This window comes from Neovison vison, chromosome 4, assembly GCF_020171115.1.
Source record: "Neovison vison isolate M4711 chromosome 4, ASM_NN_V1, whole genome shotgun sequence".
Lineage (NCBI taxonomy): Eukaryota > Metazoa > Chordata > Mammalia > Carnivora > Mustelidae > Neogale > Neogale vison.
In genome coordinates this window covers 49,456,055-49,482,711 of record NC_058094.1, presented here as the reverse complement: position 1 = coordinate 49,482,711, position 26,657 = coordinate 49,456,055, and the positions used below count along the sequence as shown (strand labels likewise).

General features: G+C 39.5%; 1 long non-coding RNA gene across 1 annotated transcript in view; it reads right to left on the bottom strand.

The window, feature by feature from the left end:
* Positions 1-14,120: 14,120 nt before the first annotated feature.
* The window catches only part of LOC122905560, a 38,829-nt gene continuing 26,292 nt past the window's right edge, over positions 14,121-26,657 (bottom strand). The window contains exon 3 of the long non-coding RNA XR_006384357.1: positions 14,121-14,286. This is a non-coding gene — a long non-coding RNA (uncharacterized LOC122905560). The remainder of the gene's footprint in view (positions 14,287-26,657) is intronic.

The window sequence follows — 26,657 nt, the reverse complement described above, 5'->3', positions numbered from 1 at the left end:
AACAGCGGACCCACTGCTTCTTTACATTTGCTTCTAGCCATGAAATCATGCCTGGGCTACTCGGGAGGCTACCTGCTTTGGTCCAAAAGAAAAAAAGAAAAAGACTCTCATGAACCTATAATTACCAACAAATAAGGAGGAAATTGATTTGGTTGACATGTCTAGAGCCATTTACTAACTCTAACGAAACATTGTTTCCTGAGGCTTCCAAATTCCAGTCTTTCAGTCTTTCAGGGTCTTTCAGTCCTTCAAAATGTGCCAGGCTCTCCCAGTAACACTGAAGTATATATAAACATCTCCAGTTTTTATAATGAGGAGTCAAACCTGCAGATACAAGCTGCATGCAAGAAGGCTTTCTGACAACCAGGCCCACGTCCCTGACCATGTAGCTTTACTACATCCTCCACAATTATGTGCTGCTTACTCAAAGTTCCAATTTGCCCAGGGCTTAAGTTGCTGAAAATTTGGCGCTTCATTCTTACTGGTATTTCTAGCACAGCCTTTCTGAAGCTGGGATTACTAAAAATGTAATCAGTATTCTTGGGGCAATGATGCTCTGTTAAACGATGTCAAAGAGTCCAACTTAACTTACAATTTCTTAAAGGCTTCAATAAGCTTCACCACATTAGGAATCATCAAAAGAAGATTCCCAAACTTATTAACCCAAACTTATTTATTTACCACAAAACTCTTTAAGTGTGTGTGTGTTTGTGTGTGTGTGTACGCACGCGCGTGTGTGTGTCGAGGAGGGGGAAGGGATGGTAATTGAAGAGACAAAAATTTTTTTCTTACAATCTCAAGAAACATTGATGTTCCACAAAATTTTTAAAATACTGAGAATAGGGGCGCCTGGGTGGCTCAGTGGGTTGGGCCGCTGCCTTCGTCCTGGGATCGAGCCCCGCATCGGGCTCTCTGCTCAGCGGGGAGCCTGCTTCCTCCTCACTCTCTGCCTGCCTCTCTGCCTACTTGTGATCTCCGTCTGTCAAATAAATAAAATCTTTGAAAAATACTGAGAATAAATGTCACATTTATTTGTTTGTTTCAGTTCAGTTCAGTGAAGTTTTAGCTTGCATTTCACTTATTATGAAAAACCTTGAGCGTCCATTCAAATATATAGGGGCTTTTTGCATTTTTTCCCCTGTAAGCTTCCGTTCTTGTCTCTTCCTGTTTTCTGTTGAGTATCATCCATTTAATCTTAACTTTAATCCACATAACAACACACATTTCCGATGATCTCCGTGATCATTCTGGGCTCAGAGCCCAGTATTGTCCGCCCCTGAGCCTGCATGTGGAAGGGGGTTGCTTTATTAAGGAGTTGAGAAAATCGAGGTAATTCCAGGAAAAGTCTACCAAACTCAGGAACCTTAACGAAATCCACAATGCTAAATAAGAAAAAACAAGAAACCTTTGTTCCCAGCAGCACAGTTCCCTCACATTTATATTTTAATTTGAGAGAAATTTTTAGTGGCCTACGACTTTGCTTCCTTCACCTTCCGGCACTCATATTTTTTCACTTTAAAACAGTTTGACTAGTGTTAAATGAAATACTAAGCAGAGTAAGTGTTATTAAGAAGGAAAGAATTCTGCCATTTTGCTATTAAATTCTTTCTTTTCTTTGACTCTATTGCCCAGCCTGCTGGTAGGGGTGAGAGTGTGGGAGGAGATGGACAAAGAGCGAAAAGATAAAAATAAGTTGAAATGTGACATGTATAAATTCAAGAAATTATACCCAAGGAAAAGTGAGTTATTTCTTTCAGGTATGCTTCAAGACTCTGGGGATAACAAGCTGGCAAAATTCTAACACAATTTTCTTCTCTTATTTGACGTATGGTGCTCTATGCTTCATTGTGCGTTTCTATTTGCAAGAAACACCAGTGACTCCAGTGATTCCCACCCCCAATTTTTTTTATTCCAAAATATTCAAAAGGAAAATGTTGATTGCAGTCTACACACCTTCCTGCTGTAAGTCTGACAGGAAAAGGCTGCCTTCTAGCGATCCTATGTCCGGCTCTTGGAGGTAGAAGATAGAGAGAAGACTCAGACCTTGGACATTTTATGTCTTTTATCAACTATGCTCAGACTCTTCCACCAAAAAAATTCAGCTCTGTGGGGCGCCTGGGTGGCTCAGTGGGTTAAAGCCTCTGCCTTCAGCTCAGGTCATGATCTCAGGGTCCTGGGATCAAGCCCTCCCAACATTGGACTCTCTGCTCAGCAGGGAGCCTGCTTTCCTTCCTCTCTCTCTCTGCCTGCCTCTCTGCCTACTTGTGATCTCTGCCTGTCAAATAAATAAATAAAATCTTAAAAAAAAAAAAAATTCAGCTCTGTAAATTCCAAATGCTCAAGAAGACTCTAAATGCCAGTCATGGACGAAATTTTAAAGACATTAACACTTTGGATTTGATTTGGTTCCAAAAGCAGAGTTAAAGTTATAATTAGTCCTAACCTTTGACAAACACTGTGTAAAGAAACTAAAGCAAGCTTTTCATGGGCAGAGAGGTGTCAGGAGCTCAGAACATTCCATAGAGAAACTTCAAGTTTCAGAGTTAGTGAAGGGCAGGGCTTTATACTTATTTGTATTATGATAAAAGATGCTTTATCACACCTAGAGGAAGGTACTGCCAGCTTGCTGAGGAATTTTACTGACAAATCAAATATGGTTAAGACTGAATGCAACAGGAATCAAGTCTTCCTTGTTCTGTACTGCTCCCGTGGCAATCTTGTGTTCACACTGAATTGAAATTTGAATTTTAGTGAAGAATTGGTCACGATGCCAACATTACAGACTAGTCAATGATAAGATTAAGGGGCAAAATATGAAGAAGTTCACTTAACTTTTTTTTTTTTTTTAATTGGAGTTTGGCAATGCAAAGGTAGAAGTACACAGTGGAGGGACCTAATGAAAACCGATGTCACATCATGGACTGAAGCGTCAGTCAGAATGGTATGGAAGCCAGGAAGCTGTAGTTGACCCAAACCCTGGTGCTCACTGATAGTCTTCTTCTAAAGGGAGAAATTTTCGGGTATTCAAGATGAAACCTTTACAACAACCCAAAGCTATAACAGATGGTATGTCTGTGCCTTTTGCAGTGTCGTTTCAGGCACATTTGGAAATCGATTCTGCACTTTCCCCTCAAGCGCTGCAGGGAGAGTCATTTCCCAGTTCAGTGCTGTCAGGTTACGAGACTGAACATTGCACACACTCTGAACCAGCATGATGAGACCCGCTCTGATTGCCAAGAATCCAGAGCTGGCAGGAATTCTCTCAGTCCCCTAAGCCAACTTTGTTCAAGACCCAGTCCATCCTAAAAGAACCAACCATACAGAGCTTTGCTTCATTTGCTGTGTTTATGTGCATGAATTCTCTCCTAATAGGAAAGGAATGGGATTGTAAGTCAGAACTTTAAACTCCTCTGCCACTATAAACTGGGTGATCTTGGACATGATACATATCTTCCCTGGTCCTTCAATTTTTTTTTTTCTATAAAGTGGGGTTAGAATATTATAAATTGAAAGGATCTCAAGGAGGAATAAGTGAAAAACATATGTAAAATGCACCTAGTAGAACACCTAGTTTATAACAGATAGTCCCTCATTGTTAATTCAACTTTAAAAGGTTTCATTAAGGGAGTAAAAAAAAAACTAGCTTGCGATAATTCTTCTTATCCACAATTATTGACAAAAGTTGAAACATCTGAGGAATAATCAGGAACATTATTTTCCCTGGGATGCACTGATGAAGTCTTAGAAAGTACAATTGGAGAGTTATTAGAAGGTCTGGTTAATAGTTAAATTTGGGAGTAAATCTATTCAGGTTCAAATCCTCATTCTAATAGTTCTTAATTGGGTAATCTTTTACTTAGTCTCTCAGTCTCAGTTGTCTCATCTATAAAATAAAAATTATATTAACAATTACCTCATAGGGTAGTTTAAGTGTCTGATGTATGGTATCTACCAAGTCTATACCAGTTTATATTAGAATTTTTAGTAGTTGTTTTAACTATATTATTAATAGTAAGTGTTATTAATTGTTCTCCCTGTATTAATTAGAATAGCTTAGGTTATACTGTGCTAATTAACACTACCAAAATTTCAGAGGTTAAAACAGAAATATTTCTCTGTAACATATGCTAATGACCAGTGTAGGTTGGCAGGGGCTCTGCTCATTGCTCTGTTCATCATAGTGCCTCAAGGAGCCCAAACTAATGGCGGATTCATCTTTACACATGCCTCCATTGTTACTGTGGTAAGAGAAGAATCCTCTGGAGTGTCTAGCACGGGCAATTAAATGTTTGGCTATGGAACTGACTTACAGTTCACTGTCTGGAACCAGTCACATAACCTGTCAAATGGAAGGGGATAGCAATCCTCCCATATGCCTAGATGTATAGGGATATTGGATATTGGTGATTAATGGAACCTACCACATTTTTCAATTACATTTTTTTTTTTAAAGATTTTATTTATTTGAGAGAGAGAGAGAGAGAGCATAATGGGGTGAGGGGCAGAGGGAGAAGCCGGCTCCCTGATGAGCAGAGGGCCCAATGTGGGACTCGATCCCAGGACTCCAGGATCATGACCTGAGCCAAAGGCAGTTGCTTAACCAACTGAGCCACCCATGTGGCCTCAGTTACTTTCTTGAAGAGCTTTTCCCATTTATGCTGACAGGTAGAAACAATTATTTGAGGAGAGCAAAAGAGGATTATTTTCTCCCCAGAACTGAGCATGATAATTCTTAATAAGGAAAGCAGAAATGTATAAGAAAAGGGCATTTATTCATTTATTTATTTTCATATTACTTAAAGGAAAATGTAGTGTAATTGAACTATAGTTTCTCATGACTGATGTAAAAAAAGATGGAAAACTAAAATCATCTTGAAACAAATAATACATTATATGTTAATAAAAAATAAAAATCATCTTGGATAATGATCTCATGTAAATGAAATGGGAAAAATTACTCAAAAATTCATTCAAGAAATATCACTTACTTTAGTTATGACAGAAAATATAAATTCTTTATTAACTCCCATTTTACATTGTCAAAAAAAAAATTATCCTTCAAGATTAAACTGTTTATCATGGACAAATCAGAGTCCTCTCCAATAACTGTTTAGGAAATTAGCTCTTCAATAAACATTGTTATCCTAAAAGCCAGTCATTCTCACCTATCTTCACAAGAATAGGTATTCTCTTTCTGGAGTCTGACTAATATCATATGACTAACAAGGCAATAGTTTGCAAAATGAGAAATTCTAAATATATAATATTGACATATATATATATTACATACCCTCTGTGAGCTTAGTTTTCATTAGTAATCCATAAAAAAACAAAAAGCTTTCATCAAATTCACCTCAGAATTGTTAGTCCTTAGTTGATTAACCTCTGTGTAAAAAAGAATAATTTGGAAAATTTTAGTTAAAACCTCCATAGATTCTTCTTTTTCCTTTTAAAAGCAATGAAATCTAAACATTCTTTTTTATCCCCCCCCCTTTTTTTTTCCTGGCTCAATCATCAGAATCACTTGCAAAACTGAAAAAACAAAAAACAAACTTTAAAAGTCTCAGCTCAAAATCATTCAACTTCTTCATTTTTTTATTCTCCACTAACCCATGATTATGGACATGTTTAAAAGCTTAGTTTGTGGGTTTTTCATTTTGCCCACGCTTCTTTTCAACACTGAAGTTATTAAGCGGAAGGTGGCAATCATCCCCTGCTGACAGTTAGAACATACTTCTTTTTCTTGTTCAATAATTGCAATATTTCAGGCTATTCATGAAACCACTTTAGAGACTATGGCTTTTGAAAATACCTTTTATACATATTTTTTAAATCACATATAAAAGGAATCCTGTCCTACTGAATGACTGCCTCCCTATCCTATCTAATAGGAATAACAATTGAGATGACAGTGGGTGCCCACCATGGCAATGGCTTTAATCACTGCCCTTCCTCCACTGTGTCTGACCACCCCCAACCTTATCTGCCAGGTAACTACACCTTCACTTTAAGTCCACCAACTGCTTGAAATCAGATGCAAGATTTCACGTATATTTACAACCATTTTTTTCTGCAGAGGGGGCTTTCATCTGCTGTACAAAATGGATTCATGACCCTCCGAGTTATTAAAAGCTATTGCATTTGGAGGCATCTGGGTGGCTCATTTGGTTGACCATCTAACTCTTGATTTCAACTCAGGTGATGAACTCAGCATTGTGGGATTCATCCCTGCATTGAACTCCATGCTCGGCGTGGAGTTGGCTTGTCCCTCTTTCTTTCTCTGCTCTTCCCTGCCACCTCTCTAAAAAATATTTTTAAAAATCTTTAAAAAAAAAAGAAAACACTGCATTTGCTAGATTTCCATTACAGGGCATGCAGCCATTTAGAGCTCAGGATTTATCTCGGTGGGGTGTAGAAAGACAGTTTTAAGTATGAGAGCAGATCCAGATTGGCAGGTGGATGTGCTGTGCAGTTTAGAGGTCCACAACTACAGGTAATATCCGAAAGTTCAACATAAGCTATAGGCTGTCCTAGTGGCCCAGAAAACACAGAAACAAACAAGGAGCTGGTGTGTATGTGACAGATCTTGCAGAAAAGCCGCATTGGGCAGATCTGGCAGAAAGGCAACATCTACTCACCACTGATGGGAGAGCCCGGGCACTGGACACTGAGTCTCATGAAATAATGACAAGGACCTTGGGACAGAATAGTTAAAAAACATCGATTTTGCTCCCCCATCCCTCAACAAAAAAGTCATGCATAGAAATCAAAAGGAGGCCCTAGTCAACAAAATTAGAACACAAGATGGAAATTGTAACTGGGAACCAAGAGTAGCTGAGAAGCTAGCTAGCTGAACACTAAAAACCATTCTTTTCTTCTTCTAGAGTAATGGAATTATAGTTGAGTACATAAATATTTACTATAAAAAATGTGACATATTTATATGTATATGTGCTGTGTGTACACATATGTGTGTGTATTTATACGTATTTAAAAAGTATCAAATATTTACTGAGATCCTATCATAGTCCAGGCACCATGCTTAATTTAAGAGGCACAAAAGTGAAAAAAAAATGAGTTTTACACTCAATGTGTTCAAAATCTTTTAAGGCAAAGACACATGGCAAAAAAATTAGAATATGACAACTTATATTAGAGATACACATGTGCCATGGAGTTGAGAGAAAGCTATGCCTAATCTTTCCAGGATCTCAGGAGCAAATTCTCTTAAGAGGGAGGTTTACATGTCAGGCTTACAAATCTCTCCTCCCTGGGGCCATGCTATGCCTGCTGATGGACATCAAGTATTCCTGGCTAAGAGGAGAGGCCCACAGCAACTGGGCCCAGCCATGCATTGATGTCTTAGTCAATCTGGACTGCTATAACAGAATACCACAGATTGAGTGGCCTTTAAATCACAGTTTACGTCAGGTCACTGCAGATTTGGCATCTGGTGAGGGTCTGTTTTCCTGTTCATAGACAATTGTCTTTTCACTGTGTCCTCACATGGTGGAAGTGGGGAGAGAACTCTGAGGGTCTCTGTTATGATGATGCTAATTCCATAATAAATTTTGGCATGAATATGGAGAAACTGAAACTTTGTGCATTACTGGTGGAAATGCAAAATGGTGCAGCCATTGTGGAAAATAGTATGGTAGTTCCTCAACAGTAAATGAATGTAGAAATACCATTCGATCCAGCAATTCCACTTTCTAGGTATAAACATGAAAGAATTGAAAGCAGGGATCAAACAAATATTTGTAGGCCAACATCCGCAGTGGTATTATTCACAAAAGCCAAAAGGTGAAAACAGCCCAAACGTCCCTCTGTGGATAATGGATCAACAAAATGGGTATATACCTTTACTAGCATGCTATTCAGCCTTAAAAGAAAATTAAATGCTGATATAAGCTACAACATGGATGGAAGTTGACGATATTACGCTAAGTGAAGGAAGGCCAGAAACCAAAAGACAAATAATTGTATGATTCCACTCTACAAGGTCTCCAGAGTAGTCAGATTCATACAGACAAACATAGAATAGTGTTTACCAGGGGCTAGGGACAGGGAAGAGTGGAGAGTTACTGTTTAATTGGCACAAGTTTCAGTATGTGAAAAAGTTCTGGAGATGCACAGGGATGATGGTTGCACAACAACATTAATGTACCTAATGCCACCGAACTGTACACTTAGAACTGGTTAAAATGATAAAATTTGATGTTTATGTATATTTTACCACAAAACCCCACAATTTTTAAAAAAAATTTATTCAGTTATTTGACAGACAGAGATCGCAAGTAGGCAGAGAGGCAGGCGGGTGGGGGGAAGCAGGCTCCCTGCTGAGCAGAGAGCCCGATGTGGGGCTCGAACCCAGGACCCTGAGATCATGACCTGAGCAGAAGGCGGAGGCTTAACCCACTGAGCCACCCAGGTGCCCCCCAAAAACCAATTTTTTAGGAATTAATTAGATGGATATAAATAAGACTTAAGTCAAAATTTGCTGATCATTTTCTACATGGGTTTATCCAAAGAGTATTTTTTTAAAGATTTTATTTATTTGTCAGAGAGAGAGAGTACAAGCAAGGGGAGTAGCAGACAAAGGGAGAAGAAGGACTCCCTGCCAAGCAAGGAGCCCGATGCAGGACTCGATCTCAGGACCCCAGGATCATGACCTGAGCTGAAGGCAGATGTTTAACCGACTGAGCTACCCAGGTGTCCTCCAAGGAGTATTTTAGTATGGTTAGATTTGGGGGTCTTAATTTCTGCTATCACACTGTTTGAATGAGTAATGTATTAAGGATAGCTTTCTGAAATATGCAAAGGCACACAATTAAAGGGAGGAGAATATTCCTGTGAATGGATTTCTTAAAGAATTTATGGACTAGTTCCAGTGACAATCTTCCAAGGTAAAATAGGAAAACTATTTTCCAAGATGGTTTAGATTTAGTTTTATTAAAGACCAAAAGATAAGCTATCAAAATCTCCTTTATTCATCCACGTAATAATTGTGTTGATATGTTCAAAAATAAAAGAAACTGATTTTGGTTAAAAAAAAAAGGAATTAATTAGTTGGAGTCTGAAAAGTACTTTCTAGGTTCTTCAAACAACTACAGTATGATTTTATTACACAGGTTGCTAAATAGATAAGAGATACTGCCATGAAATCTGGGGCAAATATTACTTCAAAGATTCCTCTGCAAAAGGTACTGAATCTCCCTTCAATTTCCTCTGGAAAATGTATGAAAAGTATTAGTGCATAACTAGATGCTCATTGGGAATTACACAGCAGTACCATGCACGTGACCTGCATTGCAACTGACATGGGTCTACACATTTTACATGGGTTAGATCAATATTCATGGGGAATGTTTATTATTTCAATAGTTCCCTTTCTCCCTTTCAATTTTCCCCATGTATATAGGACACAAATATTTGATCACGACAAATAATTTTGAAGTTCCTCATGATGATTCGTTTCAAATTCATCAAAAGGATATAAGAAGATATAGATTTATTTAAGATTTATTTATTTATTTGAGAGAGAGTGTGGGGAGAGGGGCAGAGGGAAAGAGACAAAAAGACTCCCTGAACGTGGAGCCCTGTGTGGGGCTCAGTTCACGACCCCAAGATCATTACCTCAGCTGAATCAAGAGTCTGAGGCTTAACTGACTGAGTCACCCAGGTGCCCCAAGAAGAAATAAAATTTTGATAAATACATAAATACCTATCTAAACATATATTCATATGTACTATATGAATATAATATCAAATACATGAGTGAGACACACATAGACAAATGAACAGATGGAGAGATAGAGAAGCACGAATTTAACCTTCAATATGCAATAAACCTACTAATTTTGAGATCCTACTTCCTATTTAGTTTTTCCCTTACTTTTCATGTCATTGCCACAGTAGAGTCTTCAGTTAAAAATGAGGCGCCCAGATTTGTGGTTGTATCTCACTGATTCTGGACCTCTTCCTCTAGGGATCAGAGGACAGACCCTATCATGTCCAGAATCAATCATGTAGTTCAATATCGAAAAGGTCACTAGCTGGACTTTTGGTTTCTGGACAAAATTATTAAAGTAATTGATGAGGGCACAGAAGATAAGCTGAGGACAAAGCAGAAGCTGACACCCCGCAACCCCACACCCCAGGGGATATATGTGACATTCCTCAGGCACTCCTGGCTATCCTAAAGGGAAAACAAACAATTAACTTGTAGAGATCACAGTCCTGCAAAGCCTGAGTCTCGCTCAGGTAACAAATGTCCTAGTGATTTACAAGAAGCCTTTCTTATCAATAGCCTAACTTCCAAAGACCCATAACTCAGTTCCTGAAGCCCTAACATCATCCTCCCCTGCATAAAATTGAGGGAGTCTGAGGCAGAGGGAAATGTAAATAAAGTTACATTTCTCCCAACCTAAAGCTCCTTGATAAGGACGTGTGATAGCAGGAGTGTGACATTCCTCCCGGAAGCTCCCAACTATTTTACTGTTAATGCCTTACTGAAAGGAAAAACAACCTTAATTTGGCAACCCCAAGGCCTCTGGTATCTGATAGGTCCTCTTTAACATATGAAAGTTCTTTTAAACCCTCCCACCCTCCTTACTTCCCCCAACCTGGTAGTATATAGTTAGCCACCCCTCACAACCCTGGGGCAGCCCTCTTTCTGTCCCTGTGTGCTGTCCCCGCGCTTTAATAAAATCACCATTTTGCACCAAAGACATCTCAAGAATTCTTTCTTGGTCATCGGCTCAGGATCTCCCTCACTTATATTCTAGAACTTCATCATAATGATTAGGGAAAGCAGAATAAATTATGTCCTCAAATATTAAACTTAAACATTTTAGTGATTAATTTACATTTTGAATAGATTTTACCCTCCCCCCATCCCTCATTTAAACACTAGATAGGAAATCAGAGAACAATTGTGTCCTGGCTTTCCCACTTAACATCCAAGCGACTTCAGGCACCAATCAGAGGATTGTCAGTATCCTCATCTATAACCTTGGGTTAATAATAATTGCCCTGCTTCCTTCCAGAGCATTTGAGTGCCATAAATTAGATGTAAATACTTTCAAAATTATAAAATGCTTCTACAAATGTAAAGATTATTATCACTCTGTAATTCCCACAGATAACATATCACAAAAAAAGGGAAGAAAACAACGGCATAAAATGATTCAGCAAATATCGAAATGTAGTAATTCTACTTCACTGAAATTTGAAACAAGATATTTGAGATGCTCTTTTTACATCTTTAAGGATAAAATAGGAAAAGGAGGAGGCCCAACTGTTATAAGCTGTATGTATGAATTAAGAAACAATCCAAGTTAATCAGGTCTGTCTGGAGTTCTGCCTCCCCAGCCCTGCCTCCCATCTACAGATTCTCTGTCTCAGATTTAGTGACCACGGTTGACATTGGGCAGGTGGATTCATCTTTTCATAGGACTTTCTGTTACCTGCTGAGAGAGTGAGCAATAAGTCAGCCTCTCCACTAATTGAGTTCTGACCTCATAGACCTTTTCTAACAGCTGAATTTATTTTCCAAGTTCTGACCCTGCTTTGTAGACACCACTTATCACTGGATCCTTTATCTATTCTTGACAACCCTGTCCTCAGCCTTTTTCCCTTGTGTCCATCTTCTCTCAGGAAGTGTCACCCTTTGCCTAAAGCCCAGCTCTCATCTGAGATGAGTCTTCCTTGCTGCATGCAGATTGCTTGGATGGGAGAGCACTGCCTGCTGACACACTCCTGCTCATGATGCAGCTGCCTGCACCAGGCTCTTGACCTTAAAATTCCCTGACAGTCTTCCCTGGTGCTGCCTGATGCATGGGATGCCCCCTATGACCCACTGAATGTTCTCCATTCCTAAAATTCTGCTTGCTTAGATGAAGTTGTTCTTAGTACCTACTGGTGATTTATCCCTAAGGATCTATCTGCTTCCAGGGATTGTTACCCTACATAGTCTTCATTTGCCACATGCTTTCTCCGGGCCAAGCCTTGCCACGTCCTTTTTCCAGCTTTGAGCAAAAATGGCTTGACAGCTAATGAGCTGTCTGCTGATGCTTATAAGTTGCCCTTCAAAACTTATCAGCTTAAAACAACAAACTTTTATCATCTCACTATCCGAGAGTCAAAAATCTAGGATCAGCTTACCGGGCAGGTGCTTCTGACTTAGGTTCTTTCCATGAGGTTGCATCAAGATTTGGCCATGGCTGTAATCAGCTGATGGGGCTGGAGGATCCCTTTCCCAGATGACTCATTTACACAGTTTCTGGCTGGAACTCTCAGTCCCTCTCCACCTAGATTTCTCCATAGACCTACTTGAGAACCTTCCCATTGTGGCAGCTCGCTTTCATCAGAGTGAGTGAGCCAGAAGAGAGAACAAGGTAGAAGTCCAATGCCTTTTACAACCCAACATTGAAAGTTGCACACCGATTCTTCTGCCATATTATAATGGTAACACAGAGAAATCCTGATATGATATAGGAAAGACCTATACAAGGGTATGTGACTAGCAGGTGGGGAGTATTAAGGGCCATGACATGGCCTAAATGGAAACAAAAGTTCTGTAAAAAACAACAATAGAATACCCCCCAAAACAACAACAAAAACAACGAGCATTGCTCTTTAGTCTATCCTCCACCCCTTTATATCTAATTGGTCTGCTGAATTACCACACCCAATCCAGAATATAAGCCAACTAGGAGCTATAGTACTTAGACGATTCCAAGTAGACTCCTACCCATTGACTCTCCACTTTCTCATGCTTTGTGCTAATCTCTTTGTTCACAGATCTCAATGACAGTCTTGGATAGGAAGCTACTGGCTCCATTCCCAGGCCCAGAGAAATCTCCAGTTTCTCATTATTAATCAGATATCATTCTGAGTGTAGGGAAAATAGAGGAAAAAGTCATTGAAGGGTATGGAGAACTTGCCTGCTTATTGGAACCATCAGTATACCTCATAACAATGAGTTCAGTTCATGATGTCATGTCAACATCTTCTCAAGCACTTTCAAATGGTTCCCAGTGTCTATTAGTTTTTCTCCAATTTTATTTAAGAATTCCATACACCCCAGAAAAGATTCTCAGTGTCGTATTTGTATTCCTAATATTCAACAAATTAATAATAGTGGCAAAGACAATCTTCTTGATTTGATTATGAATTATACTTAACATATCAATCCAGTCAATAAACTATCTCTTAGCTGAAGTTCTCTATAGTACTATTCTCTCTTTTTTTCTCTCTCTCTCACTTTTTCTTCTGTGAAATGAGAATAAGAAAAAAATTTTTAAATCACATCTTCCTGAAAGCAAACAGGAAAGTAGAGCCCAGAGAGATGCTGTCCATAATTTCTTTTGATCTTTCTGACAATTTTTTGGACAATCCCTTTGCTCCACATAAGCATGTATCTTTCTGTCCTTCATCAGTAGAAGCCTAGATGCCACACACTCTCTATCCGATAACTCAAGCACATTCTGTGGGTTATCTCCTTCCGTCTTCGTTTTCTGTGGCTGTTAGTTTTTCCTCCTACATTTAACCTTTCAAAGCTGGTGTTTGTCATGCTTGGTCCTGAGCTCTTAAGTCTTCCTTTTATAATTCTCCTCCTACATTACCTCACTCTTCCCTGTGGCTTTAAGTTCCCCTCTATCTTAACAATGCTTACCTTTGTATTTCCAGGCCAACTGCCTCTCTTGAGCTCAAGTGTCATATGTGCAATGTCTATCCAGTAGCATCATTAACATATCCTATAGATTTCTCCAACTTAACAAGTCTAAAATCCAGTCTTGATCCTGGGCCCTGCTTTCCAACGTTGGTTTCTCTCTCTCAGTCTTTATATCTCTGTAAATGATATCATCTAGCTGCATAAACCGAACACCCCGGAAATTATCCTCGAATCCTTTTGCTCTCGCACATTCCCTGCCCCCAATCTATCACAAAAATCTGGTCATGTCTGCCCCTAAGAGATGGCATTTCTATTTTTCTCCATTCCATTGTTCATCTCCTCTGTCCAGGTGTCATCACTTTTCACCTAGTTTCCAACATTGCTCTTTTAACATCTTTCATCCTTATCAACCATTTCCTCCTGTAGCAACCAGAGTAATCAGTTGAAATTTTTAGTCAACTCTATCCAATGATGTTCTATTGTACATAGACACAAGTCTAGATTTCTAACCATAGTCTGTGATGCCTGCAGGTGACCCACACCTACGTAGTCATACCTTTCTCTTCCTCCTTCCCTGGCCTTCCAGTCACAGTGCCTTCTTTTTCTTCCTGAAACACAACAACACAAAAGATTCTTTTTTCCCTCAGAGCTTTCAGATATATTTCTTCCGTTTAGGATGTTCTCCCACTCCACCTGTAATACTCAGAGGGGGCAGTTAACACTCTGCAATCAGCCAAGTTAGGTTTCACAAGTGACTACCTGGAGGAACCTGGGTAGCTCTTTCTCCTCCCCCCAAAAGGCTGTAGCTGAGATTATAAAGGTAGCACCTTTGCAGGGCACCTAGGTGGCTCAGTCAGCTAAGGGACCAATTCTCAATCTCAGCTCACATCATGATCTCAGGGTCCTGGGATTGAGCCCTGTGTTGGGCTCCATTCTCATTGCGGAGTCTGCTTCAGATTATCTCTCCCTCTTCCACTGTCCCTCCCCATTCTCTCTGTCTAAAAATAAATAAATAAAATCTTAAAAAAAAATGCTACACCTTGGCTGCACAATATGTCATAAATGTAACCTTGTAATTACTTCATTAAATGTTACTGAGTCACATGTTTCTCATTACTCTTTCACAGCATTCCTGGGGTTACCTGTTATAAAGAGGGACTTAGACTTTTGCAAACTGATGGGCAGCAAAGTGCAGTGGTTAAGAGCCTGGTGGAGCGGTGGATAAGAAGGAGGCCTACAGCTGAATTAACCAGGGTCGGGCGATGCCAAGAACTCAATATACATGAGGACAAAGGGTTTGAATGAATACCTTAACCTTTTGGCTCTGGGAATTAATGTGGGTAAGTGATGGCATGAGGTAGGTAAAGGACATTGAGTCTTAGTGAGTCAATGGATTGTTGGATGAGGGACACTAAGTGAAGCCAGCCGGTAAGAGAGGAAGTGATGGCAGAGAACAAGGGGTTATAGTTGAGGTTGTAAAGTGACTGTCTGAGGACAGGTGGAGGGCAAGATTATTGCATGGAAGGAGTCAAGGAACCAAGAGATTAAGGTCTTTGATGGATCATCGCTGTGGCTATGGAGACACAATAATTGTGACAAGAGTAAGGTAGAACAGAGTGACCTGAAGCCTTAGACATTGGGAAGGGACCTGAGGCTCTGGCAGGTGCCTGCCGCAAAAAGAGGCCATGGGTCAACTGTAAACCATAACATTATGGGATGCCTGGGTGATTCAGTCAGTTAAGCCTCCAACTCTCAGCTCAGATCTTGATCTCCACTCGGGTCTTGACCTCAGAGTTGTGAGTTCAAGCCCTGCATTGGACATGGAGCTTATTTAAAAGAAAAATAAGTAAATAAATAAGTAAACCATGGTATTATTGTGAGAATATATATTTATATCATGCTTTCCTCTCTAGAAAACATTTAAATACAGATCATCTCTTTTAATGTTTTTCTTAAGTCTGTGAAGTAGGATTTTGTGGGGAAAGACAACTAACATCTGCTCCATCTATTCTCTGGAGCAGGAAATATGCTAAGTGTTTCTCATGTCGTATCTTTTATTTTCAAACCTACCCACTGCCTGTCAACTTTTGTTCTCCCAGGCATAGTCCTGGAATTAACAGTCGGCCTCACTAATCTATCAAGTTAATGAAAAGAGCTGTTCTTTCTTAAAGACTTTTCAACTGCCATTCCCAACTTTTCTAGATTGGGGGGATAGTAACTAAAACAGTGTTAATCCAATGGGAAGACCCTGTTTGGGAAACTCCAAGCAGAAGAGGTCAGACAGGTTGAACCGGTGAGAGAGGATAAAATGAGAACATCGAGTTATGTGGTCTATTCGAGAATAATTTAAAAGAGGAGGTGAGAAATTAGGTAAGAATTGAGAGCAAGGTCTCACTACCATGCTTCTTGAGTGCTGGATAAGAGAGAGTTTGTAATCTATGTGTTTGGGCTACCGTGTCTGAATCCTGAATCCTTCTGAATGCTCCCACCCCCACAGAACAGAACCATTCCATGCTCAAGAGAACGTTCACCAATTAACCAGCACTTATTATACACAGACACTGAGCCAAGCACGTTCACATTGTCTCTCAAGGATGGCTATTCTGATAAACAGCCATGATGGATGCTTTTATCGAATATATCCTCACCCCCTCTTTCCTCCGCCCTTCTCTAAAACCTGAAAATCCCTGCCTGTGTAGATATTAATTACTAGTCTCTTTCCTTACAGGAGATAGAGACCAGATATTGTCTCGGGGGATTTTATGAGCTTTATTTCACACAAGACGTATTTCTTTGTCCCTAAAAGATGACTGAGAAAACCTGCATGTGAAATCAGTGAGGTCAAGCGACAGTAATCCCTGAGGTCAGGGCTCACACTTTGTATTCAGTGGAGCAAGTATGGGGCCTCCTGAGGGATAAAGACCCATCCCTCCTTTGAGGTTGTGGAATGTCTGAGTGGAAAGAACAAAAACTTTGGGTTTAATTCCTTGTTTGCGTAGTTGCTAGCTGTTCCGTGTTAGTCAATTTCCCACATCTCTCTGTACCTTGATTCCCCACCCCTAAAATGAAGATGTGAGTAATAATATCTGCCTTAAAGAGTTGTTTTTAGACATGAGGAGTTCATATACACTTTGTACTAATACACAGTAGGTATTTGGTTAACATAACTATTATTTTAAAGTCAGGAGGATCAGTGAATGCACATATCATCTGAATTGTGTGTGCTTGTGGGATAAATAGGGATCATTATCCCTATTAAATGTTCCAAACTAGCCACAGCAAATGCTATTTTTAAACTACTTTGTATGCTTTAATGTTTCTTTTCTCTCCCTCTCTCTCCCTCTCTCTTTTAAACAGAAGAGACAAGGAGATTATCCTACTATTTTTGTTTAACCTTTGGTATGCAAGAAGCCTTTTGAAGCCAGCAAACAGTTCTTCCTCAAAGCCAAGCGAGAGTGAGGAAAAGGCAGCAGCGGTCTTTCCCCTTGGTTCAGTCAAGGAAGCATGAACTGGACTGAATGAAAGAAGCTCGGCGAGGTTAGACGCCTGGGCTACTGGGTCATCACAGACTCAAGCCGGAGCTGTCCAAAGAAGGACGAGCTGTAGGTACCACTCCACCGTGACAATCCATCTCAAAATGGAGAAGACAAGATGCTGGCTAAGCTTGGCTTGATGTCTCTTTCTCTGAACGCAAATGCGCTCTGATTTACAGTCAAGTTCCTTGAAAGAATGAGAGAGAATACAATGGAAATTAGAAAAGTTTAAGTCAGATATTTGTTTCCTAAAAATGTTTTTCAAAAAAATTTTTTTTTCTATTTCCAAGGACCCTTGTGTATTTGGCTTGTCTTTTTTGGAACAAAGATGGACTCTGGTCTATGCATTGTGTTTCCTTGTTCCCTGAGGGCCTTACAGGGGTGTTATTCCTGCAAAGATTACCTGATTTGACCACTTTGAGGCTGGGGAGATGGACCTCCCACTCTTGCAGCAACATCCTGGTGTCAGGCAGTTATGTCTAGGAGCAAAAAGATAGGACTGGAGCCATGGCACCTTTTTTTTTTTTTTTTTTAATTTATGTATCTAAAATCTAAGCTAGTTTCTCTACCCTAATGACTAAGCACAATAAATATTTTCTGAAGCAATGAAACAGGGACAAAGTCTTCTCTCCGTGCATTCCAGCAACATTTCTGAACTGTCGATTTCTTTCAAGTGAGAGCACTTAAGAGTCCGTCCTCTCTAGAGGGGTAAGAGAGCATCACTCTCAGAGGGAGGGGGAGCACTGCCCGCCAGGGAAAGCAGCAGACCCTGCTCACAGACTCTGGTTCTACTGGGAAACTAATGCAAGCAATCGTATTATTTGCTTGACGTGGGGAAACCAGAGCGGGAATTCAGCTCAGGCTTTGGGGAGTTCATTTCTTTACATGGAGTTAATTTGGATATAGATATTGTAAATGGAGCAACAGCACGAACATGTGTTTAATGGGCAAGTGATGGCATGCATTACAGATGCACATAAATACCTCGCATGTATTATTAAAGCCTTGTTTTGTGTACATGTCACATAAATATTCAAGTGTTTTGCAAACTGATGGCCTCATAGCAGAAACTGGCACTTTTGAAAATATGCCTTGGCCATTTTAAATTTGGCTTTGACCCCTTTTAGATGATGCTACAGATCTAATTCCTCACAGCCCTCCCCCTTCCTCATTGTCTTATAGCTCTGCTCCACCTGCTGGAGTCACTTTTCTGACTCCTGATATAATCCATGCTTGTGAAACCTTAGAAATGTTTGTTTGTTTGTTTGTTTTTAAGATTTTATTTATTTATTTAGTCAGAGAGAGAGAAAGAGAGTGCAAGCACAAGCAGGCAAAGTGGCAGGCAGAGGCGGAGAGAGAAGCAGACTCCCTGCTGAGCAAAGATTTCCCCATTCAGGACTCCATCCCAGGACCCTGGGACCTGAGCTGAAGGCAGTGGCTTAACAGACTGAGCCACCCAGGAGTCCCGAAATGGTTTATTTTTGCCCTTAGCATCACAAATTAGGGGAAAACAAACAAACAAAAAAACAACAACAAAAACCCAAAAAAACCTTAGTGTGGCCTTGTATTGTTTCATGGATAAACTTTTAAAATAGGCATGGCTCTACAAGCACACAGGTTCGGGGTTCATGAAGGTTGTAAAATGAATGAAACAGCCAGCATCGGGGAGGAAAGCTGAATGACCTGCTCTGTCCTTTCCAAAGCAGTCCTACTGTATTGCTGCCGGCAATACAGATACCGGCAACTCTACAGATGGACGTCTGCGAAGTTCAGCCACACAGAGAGAGAATGCAAAGACAGTGGGGCTGCAGACAGAGGAAGCACAAGAAGGACTGGGCCTGAGTAGGCAGCAAGTTCAAGGCAAGAATAACTTGTTCTTCTCCAGAGTGAGGCAAAAACAAATTCTTTGGGTAATAATGAACTTTGTTTTATTGATGAACATTTATGAGTGTTAGGAGACAGAGTGTGTGGGCTGTCACCGGGGTAACGAGTGGGCAGTAGTTCAACAGTCTGGTAAATTTATGGTAAAATTTAGAGAGGATTCATCAGTACGCTTCAGTCTCCTCCATTCAGAGCAACATTGGGGGAGGCTGGGATGGTGAGCTCCACCGAGGGTCAAGGAGGGGAGGGTTGGGGGCAGCTGAAGAATCCAGCCTGAACCATCACCAGTTCATCAGGAAAGGGGAAATGAAGAGTGAACGGAAAGAAAATACAGGAAAAGTAAAGTAGGACATGATAAAAAAAAAAAATTAAGGCTATTTTTACACAGACAAGTACAATGTACGTAATAAGAATATCTGCATGACAATGACCAGATACTCTTAAGACATGTTTGAGAATAACTCTCCAGTCCTTTGTAACCCTGACCCATACTTACGCAGGAAAGCACAGCTTCTTGAGGCTGTCATCTGATGTCTCAATCAACTAACCATTGGTTGATGGGTATGTAAAAGGAAAAGTCCTTTATTAAATATGCTCAGCAAATTTCTCATTAAGAAATATAATTAGCTAATTATATCAGATTAGTACAGCATAGGAAGCCAGATTTGTAAGATCCTGAGTATGGAGTTACTAAATTATAATCTATTCTATCAGGAATTTCTGTGGAAAGAATTAAGACATGTTATAATTAAATATATTCCTAAATTTTCATTGATCAACAAAGAGAAGGCTGCTGCATTAGCAATATGTTCAAATTAACCAACTCTTCTGGTTTGTCAGTCTTCTAGAAGAGTCATAATTGAATGGTGTGTCTATGACTCATTCACAGTTTGTCATTTATTTTATATTTTAAAGATTTATTTATTGATTTATTTTAGATGGGGAAAGGCAGGGGAGAGGGAGAGAGAAACTGAGGCAGACATGGGTCTCAATCTCATGTCCCCAAGATCATGACCTGAGCAGAAACCAAGAGTAAGATGCTTAACCAACTGAGGCACCCAGGTTCCCCACAATTTCCCATTTATTTTAATTTTGTAATGAGTTAATGTTTTATTTTTTCAAGATTTTATTTACTTATTTGACACAAAAAGAGAAAGAGAGCAAGAGAAAGAACAACAAGCAACAGGAGTGGGAGAGGGAAAGCGCCTTCCCTCAAAACAGAAGCCCAGTATGGGGCTTGATCCCAGGATCCTGAGATAATGACCTTAGCCAAAGGCAGAAGCTTAATGACTGAGCCACCCAGGCACCCCATGAGTTAATGTTTTAAAGTTAGAACTCCAACATATGTCAGGGACTCTTGCAAATTATTTCCCTAAGATTAATCTAGTTAATGCTAATAAATGGTTGGTGTTTGAAAAATAATAGTTTTTCATCAACCTGTGGGCCTCATGATTCACAATTTTGTGTTGACATATTGACTTTTACGTCTTAGTGGAACTACAAATGCCAGTAAATGTGGCTGCTGAAATGCATGGAAGATTCTGTTGGCATCCTTGGAAAGAATTATAAAACAAATAAACAAAAATGACAAAGTCAGAAGTGACAGGAAGATCTTAAAAGTGGATCATTTGAAACAGGTGACTTTCATATTATCTTCTCTCTCTTCACTGATAACGATGGCTTCAAAGCTCGTCTTTTCCAGGAAATAGATGCTGAGCTTTACTAACAGGGCGTAGTAAGTTTCAGTGTTTTCACCACTCATTATAAACCAAGATTCTCTCACAGAAGTGAGAATGCAAATTTGAACTTTTGTTTCCAGACCTCACATTCATGATGAAAAAGTGAAAGCTTTATTTCTCATAATGTTTATTTTATTCACATCTCAGGGAACATATTGGTCTTTAAGTCTGTCTACCACCTGTTGATAAATTGTAGTGGATGAGACCCCGCTAACTGATAGATAATTCTATCAGTAGAAGGGAATGGGAGTTGAAGATCAACTCTCTTTCTTCTCTGCAGCCTCTATTTAACTATCTATTACCTATTAAATACTTTTGTGGCCTGCAGCAGCATTCAGGCTGAGGCAACACCCTCCCCAGATTGCTCCCACCAATGCGTGAGTATCATAGGAGTATTAGAATGGGGCCATCTCCACACAACACAGGATTCCTCTAATGGTCAATCTTTTTATTCCAGGGCTTCACCATTGGTAAGCGAAGGTCTTCTCAGAGCTATGCTGTACTTGAGGCTCTTCCTCCCTAGTCCTCCTTCAACTTCTCTTTCCCTTCCATGGATCAGAGCCTCAGTGGTGTTTGAAGGTGCTCCTTGACTACTTCCGTCCTGTCTACTTTACTTTTCCCTAATAAATCTCTAACACATCCAATTCCGTCTTAGCATCTGCCTAGCGTCTTAGAAGATCAAAACTTACTAATGAATTCAGAATGGTGGTTTTAATTAGCAAGAACTATAAAAATTTTTAAAAATCAAAAGAATAAGAAATTGTGTTTACAGACACTGAGATTTCTGACTTGTAAACAAACAGCCTTATACAAATGATGCAAACCAATTTTTAATTTCTGTTTGATCCAGGAGCCATCAAAAAAGTGAAATCTTGTCATTTGCAACGACGTGAATAGGACTAGAGGGTATTATGCGAAGCAAAATAAGTCAATCAGAGAAAGACAATTATCATAGGTTCTCACTGATACGTGGGATTTAAGAAACAAAGCAGAGGATCATAGGTGAAAAGAGGAAAAAATGAAACCAGACGAAACCAGAGAGGGAGACAAACCATAAGAAACAATCTCAGGAAACAAACTGAGGGTTCCTAGAGTGGAGGGGGGTAGGGAATGGGGTGGCTGGTGATGGACATTGGGGAGGGCATGTGTTATGTTGAGCATTGCGTGTTGTGTAAGACTGATGAATCACAGACCTGCACCCCTGAAAAAAAGTATAAATTATATGTTAATAATTTAAAAAAATAAAACCTATTTCATATAAAAATTTTCTATTTGATCCAGTTGTCCCATGTAAACACAACCAATGATATAAGGGATTAATATTTCTATCCAAAAAATTCATGAATAGAATAAGTGAGTCTTCAAAATTTTGCTTATTTTGCATACTAAACTACATTTATCTCTCTCCTTTACTCACTTCTACATTAGATCCAGATTCTTTTTAAAATAAATTTATTAAAAACCCAATGAATCTGGATTTGCTAAAGTCTCTCAAAATAAAGTCACCTAAATAAAGGCTCTGTGACAATTTGAAAACGTTACTAAACTGTAGAATTCAAATGATATAGAGAATTTAAGGATTTCAGTAAGCAGAGAATGTTAAAAAAATCTTTGTACCCATATTCTGCATTTATGTTCCAAATATTTACCAAGTCAGCAGCCAAATGAAAATGATTTTTACATAAACTGTGAATTGAAAAATTTCAAGTAACAAGGGAACTGCATTTAAATTTATTTCATTTAAAAATAGTTATAGTTTTTACAAAATTTATCATCTTATAATTTTATTTATTTTTAAAATTAACATATAGTGTATTATCTATTTCAGGGCTACAGGTCTGTGAATCATCAGGCTTACACAATTCACAGCACTCACCAGAGCACATACTCTCCCCAAGTCCATAACCCAGCCACCATATCCCTCCCTCCAACTTTGTTTCCTGAGATTAAGAGTCTCTTATGGTTTTTCTCCCTTCCTGGTCCCATCTTGTTTCATTTTTCTCTTCCTTCCCCCTATGACCCCCCACCCTGCCTCTCAAATTCCTCATGTCAGAGAGATCATATGATAATTGTCTACCTCTGGCTTAGTATAATGCGCTTAGTATAATGCACATCGTTGCAAATGGCAAGATTTCGGTTTTTTGATGGCTGCATATTCCAGTGTGTGTGTGTGTGTGTGTGTGTGTGTGTGTGTGTACACTGCATCTTCTTTATTCATTCATCTGTTAAGGGAAATCTAGGTTCTTTCCATAGTTTGGCTATTGTGGACATTGCTGCTACAAACATTTCGGTGCACATGCCCCTTCCAATCACTACATTTGTTCTTTACGGTGAATACCCAATAGTGCAATTGCCTGGTCATAGGGTAGTTCTATTTTCAACTTTTTGAGGAACCTCCATACTGTTTTCCAGAGCGGCTGAATCAGCTTGTATTCTCACCAACAGTGTAGAAATGTTCCCCTTTCTCTACATCCTTGCCAAGACCTGTCATTTCCTGATTGGTTAATTTAGCCATTCTGAGTGATCTTATAATTTTAAAGGAAACAATAGGACATATCCTTTGAAAATGGCTGATTTTAAATGAATGGATTTTTCTAAAATTAAACATGATGTCTTTTATTTACCTCTAACATCACTACTCTAAGAACTATCCAATTCAAATCTAAAATCATGCTTAATTTCATTATTTGGGTGCTAAAAACCCCATTAAAAAGTCAACACATAAAATCAATCCATTTGATCATATGAAAGGAAGGAACTGAATATCTGCACTTCTTAAAGTCATTTTTGGAACACTTTGGAACATTTTTGGAAAGTCATTTTGGAACATTTTTGGAACAAAATCATTTTAGAACACAGTGTACTGTTAATCATTAAACCTGGGTAAGAGGTTCTATCACTGATTCAGTGCTGCTGGTAATGTCACCACTGTTATTTATGCAAGATTCCATCTTGTTACTCTGCTACCAACTTTCTCCCCTTCTAAATCTCACCTAATTCTTTACTTATTTCTTCGATTTGCCAGCTCTCCTTTCTCCCGTGTATCTGCTCATTTGTTTCCCTCACTGTTTATCTACCTCCTTTTTGATCCAGAGATCAAATAGATTCTTTTTTTAAAATTTTTTTTTTGTGTTCCAAGATTCATTGTTTATGCACCGCACCCAGTACTCCATGCAATACATGCCCTTCTTAATACCCACAACCAGGCTCACCCAACCCCCCACCCCCTCCCTTCTAAAACCCTCAGTTTGTTTCTCAGAATCCACGGTCTCTTATGGTTCATCTTCCCCTCCGATTTCCCCCCAATTCACTTCTCCTCTCCAACTCCCAGTGTCCTCTCTTATTCTTTATGCTCCACAAATAAGCAAAGCCATATGATAATTGACTCTCTCTGCTTGACTTATTTCACTCAGCATAATCTCTTCCAGTCCCATCCATGTTGATACAAAAGTTGGGCATTCATCCTTTCTGATGGAGGCATAATATTCCACCATATATATAGACAATATCTTCTTTATCTATTCATCTGTTGAAGGGCATCTTGGCTCTTTCCACAGTTTGGCAACTGTGGCCATTGCTGCTATGAACACTGGGGTACAGATGGCCCTTTTTTTCACTACATTTTTATCTTTGTGGTAAATACCCAGTAGTGCAATTGCAGGGTCTTAGGGTAGCTCTATTTTTAATTTCTTAAGGAATCTCCACACTGTTTTCCAAACTTGCATTCCCACCAATGGTGTAAGAGGGTTCCCCTTTCTCCACCTTCTCTCCAACAAAGACAAAGGGCTGATATCAAAGATCTATGAAGAACTCCTCAAACTCAACACACAAAAACAGATGATCACATCAAAAAATGTGCAGAAGACATGAACAGACACTTCTCCAAAGAGGACATACAAATGGCTAACAAAATCATGAAAAAATGTTCATCATCATTAGCCATCAGGGAAATTCAAATCAAAACTACACTGAGATACCACCTTACACCAGTTAGAATGGCCAAAATCAACAAGAGATCAAATAGATTCTTAAGGCCAATATCTATTTCTCAATCTTCTCCTCCCTCTGTCAATCCAACTATAAATCAATACAACTTCTTTTCTATCTTCAGGGAATTCTTTCAAATGCTCCCTTTGGAGCTTTCCTCCAACTTTCTAGATTTCCTTCTGCACAAGCACCCTGAAATATATCCCTTATTCTGCTGCCATCTTCTAGATCTTAGCCATCATTCATAACAGTTTGAGGACATATCAAGAACATTGCATCCTAAAACGATCTAATGAGCAAGTTTACTACAATCAAAGATATTTTAATGACTTCAAACAGAAATAGTTCTTTGATTTGATTTTTTTCTTTTTTTTTTTTTTAAGATTTTATTTATTTATTTGTCAGAGACAGAGGGAGAGAGAGCGAGTGAGCACAGGCAGACAGAGAGGCAGGCAGAGTCAGAGGGAGAAGCAGGCTCCCTGCCGAGCAAGGAGCCCGATGTGGGACTCAATCCCAGGACCCTGGGATCATGACCTGAGCCGAAGGCAGCTGCTCAACCAACTGAGCCACCCAGGCGTCCCGATTTGATTTTTTTTTCTAAGAACAAAATATTTAAATGTCTCTTTTGCCTATACCTAACTACTCTTTAAGCTAACTCATTGTTTTCTGGATCAGCTTCATTGGTAGAAGGAGGGCAAAGTTATCATAATGAACTCAGGTGTTTACACTCAAAGCCTCCACTTGGGGCACAGCTAAACCTGGGAAGCCTTCCCCTGGCCCTGGATTTTGTTTCTATTGCAGCAGGAAAGAAATAGAAAAATATGGGGAGGAGGAGTTCCTTAAGTAGAACAAGTCAAACCTCAAAATAATCTGTTCTTTCATTCAAAATTGCAGAGGCAGTTTTGTCTTCTATTCTGAAATATTTCATGGATACACAAAGCCATATCCTGAATCTCAGAGCTCTTTGTTCATTCATTGATTCGTGTACTTTTTAAATGCTTACTAGATAGCAAAAGCTGTGCTAGCCCTTGTTCTAATCTCAAGGAGTGACTGCTAAAATACATTTAACTCTATCTTCTTGAGTCATCAGTCATAATACTTTTCAGTATAGTATCTATATCTAGCCTATTGTTAGGATCAAGTGAGTTCCCTGGAATGTTAACTAATTAGCCCAGATGGATCTTAAGTAGATAAAGTCCAAGAGGACTGAGAACCCATTCCTATCACCTGGAACATGGAGACTCCTTCTAAATTAGAGTAGATAAAATTCTAGGTCCTGCTCCCACACCAGTTGCTATAAAAATTGAGACCAAATATGTAACATTCTGCTAAAATTTCAGGCCAAGATGATATAAATCAACCAACACAGACATGTTATCACTACTCTTCCTTGCACTGGCATGAGATCTATCTTCTCACTGGCCAGAAATCCAGACTAGGGTTAGTCATCACACCTGCTGCTCTCAGTGCACATCTAGAGAAACAAAATAAAACAAAGCAAAACACCACATTCAGCCAAGGCACCATCGTGCCATCTTAATCATCCTTTTTGTTTGGTTCTCACACTTTCATACGAATTCTTCTTTCCTTCCACTCTCTTCAACAGATTACTTCTCTTTTAGTTCACAAAGCCTTGAGTTCTCCCAGTCAACTTGCTATTTTGCTTTTTCTGTCAGAAGAGCATGTCAGTCAACTTCTTAATTAAATGAGACAAGCTGGGACGCCTGGGTGGCTCAGTGGGTTAAGCAGCTGCCTTCGGCTCAGGTCATGATCCCAGCGTCCTGGGATTGAGTCCCGCATCGGGCTCCTTGCTCGGCAGGGAGCCTGCTTCTCCCTCTG